Source organism: Mercenaria mercenaria, chromosome 9 (genome assembly GCF_021730395.1).
Source record: "Mercenaria mercenaria strain notata chromosome 9, MADL_Memer_1, whole genome shotgun sequence".
Taxonomy (NCBI): Eukaryota; Metazoa; Mollusca; class Bivalvia; order Venerida; family Veneridae; genus Mercenaria; species Mercenaria mercenaria.
Genome location: NC_069369.1, coordinates 48,815,478 through 48,821,033, shown reverse-complemented (window position 1 = coordinate 48,821,033; position 5,556 = coordinate 48,815,478). Strand labels below are relative to the sequence as shown.

Sequence of the window (5,556 nt, the reverse complement as noted above, 5' to 3'; positions counted from 1 at the left end):
ACGTGTCACGCAATCTTCAATATGCTGTAGGCGGTTGTGGTGAAATACGGAGAATGTTCTCTAATAATATCTGGATATAGTAGAAACAGAATTGGAGCTATTTCAAAAATTGCATTGTAGTTTGCTTGATAAAGTTTTTACCATACCCATCTACCACACCATATCCAACCCTTCAGAATAGTACAAACATTTTTCTTTCTTTTTTAAATTACTATATCAGAATGGAAAACACTTGAATTTCTCTTTTTTCCATCTTTTACTTCACAGAGTGCAACACTGAATAATTCTTAAAGATCAGCATAAAGAAGATTAACTCAGGAAGGCGTTTAGTACGTTATTTCATTTCGCCGTGGAAATAACTTTTAAGTATTTGAATTTTTCACCTCGTTCAACTAATACTCAAAACATGGAAATCGTAAAGTACCATAGAAATAAAACATAGAAAAGGAGAAATTAAAATTCTAATAACTGTTTTAATGTAGAAAACGGCATTACTCCATTTAAAATAAGAGAAAGCCACTAAAGAGTGTATGCATTGCTCCATGTAATTTACCGAGGTTTTCAAACGAATTGGTCCGAATCCAAACTCGGGAGCCGAAGCTTAGATCAAGGATCCATTGTTTTGTTGTAGATATATAGTCATCAACCGAAGATGCATCTGCAAAAATGCCATTGATAGCATTTCCGTCGACAACAATTTCCAGATATTCACTGTGACGGCTGACCACCATCATAGTTAGGGTAAAAACATAGGTTCCCTTTAACGGTGCATGGAAGATGCCAGACTTGGTACTGTAGGCGCTCCCAATGTTGGAAAATGCCCTGTCAAAGATGACTGTGTAACCAACATGCGTAAAGTTTCCGACGGATACACCAGCTGTAAACGCAACTTGACCGCTGATTGCTTGTCCTGAAAAAATGACTCGGCTCCAGTATAAAAAACATCGTTCTGCCATTACTTAATTTACATACAGTGCCATTTATGAAATATAACACTGCTTCACCTATTTTACATTTTTTTATCTAGATTTTTACTTTGTTCATATATCACGAAGAACTTAATATCGCACCTCCCAGAAAATAAGTAGTTCTGACTATAATTCCTGCTGGAAAAAATGTTCAGTACATGAGAAAGTCCTGTTCCATTGGACAGAAAAGAGATTTCAACTCTTAAGTCTCATATAAAATAATTATACCTCTCTTATGCGCACTATATACAAGTTCCACTGCATAGCAATAATAATTAATGTATTTGAAAAATAAAACATACTTCTATTTCGAAGGGAACTGTTGAAGTACGTTTGGTTGCCTTCATGGTCATTATGTTGAACAGCGCTGTTCTCTCACATTGAATTCTGTGATAAAAACAGAACTTCTATTTCATGTTGACACGTAATTTCTCACGTTTTATAATGGAATACAGAAAATATCAAGGATGAATATCCAACAGGTGTAACCGGATTCCGAAAATTCAGCCTCCGCAAAGTGCAACCCGTGTGACTAGTACACATACACAAACACACAGGCACAGACAAAGCAAACACAAGACGACAAAAGGAACACAGTGGGAAACCGCCTTGAAACAGTCAGAGGCAAACCCATCACTGGGAAGGGGTTAGGGGCTTAAATCGATCTCTGGTGCGCCATACCTCACACTTAGCCCCACCATGTTCAAAAGCCACAAGACAAAGTAAATAAAAGTTAACCCCGCTGGGCGAATTACTAACACACGCAACGGCAACAGAAGGCATGACATGTAAAACACAAAAGTGCTCCTTTAAGAAAAGCAAACCTAAGAACCAAATGAACGCATGTACTCAATACCTTTGCAGAAGACAGAGCATCAAGCGAAAAACACCTAAGGGCCTGAATAAACATATCAAAATAGGCAGTCCCGGTGGGATTAAAAAAGAAACTGCCTATAATGGAGTCATCCGTCAGACATAGTCGAAGAGGAAAGTGTAGAAGGGTTGAACAATAAACATTTGGTATGTCAAAAACAGTCATAAACTCATTATATGATACGTTTTATAACATTATAATGTACAGATGGAGAAATTACCATGATCAAAAATCGTACGAAAATTGTAAACAAAATCCCCATAAAATCTTTGCAGTAGTGTTTTTATATTAAATTTTAAATCAAATCTTTATTACGAAATGCTAAACAATTTTGTTATTTATGATAACGGAAGCCTTGCTGAAGATGTATTTGTAATATCTTGATTACGTTTATCGAAATCCTCCACATGACCACACGCTCTGGCAGACCGAATTTAGAAATTATATATTTCCCACAATATGTTGCCTTGTGTACATGCCTATCCAAATGGGGGGAATTTACATTAATAAAATCAAAACCATCCGTCTTATCATAATTCTAGTACGTATAATATTGTCTTAAAAAGCGAGATGTCAATCTAAGATGAAACAGTAGTATCCGAATTGTTAATGTTATTAACTGGACATCCCGGTGATAAATAGTAGCCACCAACCGATTATCCATATTAAAAATAGTGCCCAGATAGCGCGATGTATTGTTAAATACAGTAATTATATCTGCCTGCGTAACTGGAGAATGGTGCAACATGATACTCTTTCATCACATTGTAAAAAACGAATCAGCGAAAATGGGTGCACAATTTTTTCTCATGGGAATACCAATGACTTGTCGGAAAGTTGCATTCCCAACCTGATGTAAATGCTGTACAATAAAAAGGAGAAGGATTTACAAACTTCGTTACAGGGCCATGTAGAATAATTGTTAAGAATTCACTAGTAAGAAAATCTTTCTTAAATTACATCTAAGAAAAGTATCATTCTCCCTGGCAAAAGCCGTTGAATTAGGGCAGTTAGTTTGTCATGTATTGAATTAGACAATTGTGGATTCTGAATTCCGAAACAGACATATTAAGATGCTTGATGTGTGCTTTGTTTTGCACAGTGTAATCCCTAGTCTTTGAACCGCAGGTGCCCTCTAATAGAGACCGATTACTCGCAGACAAAAAACGGGAGTGAGCTTTAATTCTACAAACAGATACCAGTCTTCAACGCCCTGTTGCTTTAATTAGCAAGGCTGTAATATAGTATTTTACGCTTATCGAATGACTTTCTTTCCTATCAAGCCATTCAATAAGGGTTTTATCATGTGACATCAAAAATAACTTTCAACAAGGCAATCTGAAAGACAGCTAAATCCCCCGCCACTGCTATGGATAGTGAAAGGGTAAAACCTTTGATTTTAGCTGTGACCTTGACCTTGAACTGACATGGCTGACTCATGAATTCTGCACAACGTCTTGAAGAGGTGATCATTTGACCAAAGTTTCATGGAAATCCTTCAAGGGGTTTAGGAGATACAGAGCTGAAACCTTTGACCTTCAGTTGTGACCTTGACCTTCAGTTGACATGGCTGACTCATGAGTTCTTGATGAGGTGATCATTTGACCCAAGTTTGATGAAAATCCTTCAAGGGGTTAAGGAGATACAGAGTGGACACCAAATGGAAGGCTCAAACCTTCGACCCTTAGTTGTGACCTTGACCTTGAGCTGGCATGGTTGACTCATAATTTCTGCACATCGTTCTGATGAGGTAATCATTTGACCCAAGTTTTATAAAATTCCTTCAAGGGGTTTAGGAGATATAGAGCGGACACGAAATGGAAGGCTCAAACCTTTGACCTTCAGTTGTGACCTTGACCTTGAGCCGACATGGCTGACTTATAAGTTCTGCACACTGCCTTGATGAGGTGATCATTTGACCCAAGTTTGATGAAAATCCTTTAAGGGGTTTAGGAGATATAAAGCGGACACAAAATGGAAGGTTCAACCTTTGACCCTAAGTTGTGACCTTGACCTTGAGCCGGCATGACTGACTCATGGGTTCTGTACATCGTCTTGATGAGGTGATCATTTGACCCAAGTTTTATAAAATTCCTTCAAGGGGTTTAAGAGATATAGAGCGGACACAAAATGGAAGGCTCAAACCTTTGACCTTGAGTTGTGACCTTGACCTTCAGCCGGCATGGCTGACTCATGGGTTCTGCACATCGTCTTGATGAGGTGATCATTTGACCCAAGTTTTATAAAATTCCTTCAAGGGGTTTAGGAGATATAGAGCGGACACAAAATGGCAGGCTCAAACCTTTGACCTTGAGTTGTGACCTTGACCTTGAACCGACAAGGCTGTCTCATGGGTTCTGCACATCGTCTTGATGAGGTGATCATTTGACCCAAGTTTCATGAAAATCCTTTAAGGGTTTTAGGAGATATGGACCGGACACGATTTTGTTACGGACGGAAGGACGGACAGACGGACGGAAGGACGGACGCAGACCATTCCTATAATCCCTCCGCCACGGCGGGGGATTAAAAATTGTGTCTTCAAGTTTTAACCTTAGCCCAACAAGCTTTGGGGTTGAAAATAGATCATTAAGCACAAACTATATCAGAAGTCACATGATCCTTTTGAATGTTACCGTGACAAGATATTTAAGAATACAATAAATCATAGATATTATTCTTGACTATATGCTTTGTAAATTCAATTGTAAACTAAATATATGCGGATGATTTTGCTTAAATACCAGGCTATATCGCAATGAGGATACTTCCTGCTGAAGATCCGTTAAGACGGATTCCAACTTAGACACTTTTTCGTCGCAGGTAACCTGTCTTGATTTTAAATCCTGAATTTCTCTGAAAATATTGCCAACTAAAGTTGCATCCTTTATTTCATGTGAATAAACAACAACCGAACAAAGTAAAGCACAGACGAAGAAATACATGCTACAAGTCTTCATTTCAGCCAAATCATGGATCAAGGACCAAGATAAGAGTAAAGGTATCAAATGCCAATTTTCTTTTCTTATCTTATCTCAAGTGTGAATGAAAGGTTAAGCACATTCTTGTATTTTCGCAAAGAGCTTATATTATTTCAATTTCCCCATATATGTAAAACTATTTGCGGCTCAAGACAGAAGTTGCCGCATTCTAGGGTTAAAACGAAGTACCTGTAGAATATAGATTTTTTCTAAGTTACAGAAACTTTTTCATGGAGTAAAGAAACAAGAAAATCTTTAAAAGATATACGGCGCATTTACTTTAAAGACATTAATTTGGTATATTAAAAAACACAGTGGTACTTATACATGTTTTTCTTGCCCGCCCTGCGCAGGTGTGCTTAAAACTGTGATATTCTATGCTGCTGAATAGTCACAACACAATACTGTGGTGCGCTTAAATGTTATTTTAGCAGACGGGCCTCAAATTGTCAACGTCTTTGATAAAGGTTTTTGTTGCGTCATTTTATGACAAGTCACGAGGTTTCGACCTAGGCCAAGTAATTTTGTGTTCTGTGCCTTCGACAATATATGTATTTAGATATGATTTAAACATTATTTTCGCGGACCAGTTAAGGCAGAATTCTAACAATAAATGAGCAACACCCACATCAGTTGTACATGTGTTAATTCAGAACTTTAAAAAAAAGAAGAAATAGCTTGCATGTGAACTAAACAATATTTTACATATTAAAACATGAACCTGAAATCCCGG

At 37.6% G+C, this 5,556-nt stretch overlaps 1 long non-coding RNA gene across 1 annotated transcript; it reads right to left on the bottom strand.

Moving 5' to 3' along the window:
* Positions 1-265: 265 nt before the first annotated feature.
* Positions 266-4,819, bottom strand: LOC123547948 (uncharacterized). The gene is made up of 3 exons (XR_008372537.1): positions 4,587-4,819; positions 1,271-1,355; positions 266-910 (listed from the first exon to the last, which is right to left on the bottom strand). It is a non-coding gene; the product is annotated as an uncharacterized LOC123547948 (long non-coding RNA).
* Positions 4,820-5,556: the final 737 nt, after the last annotated feature.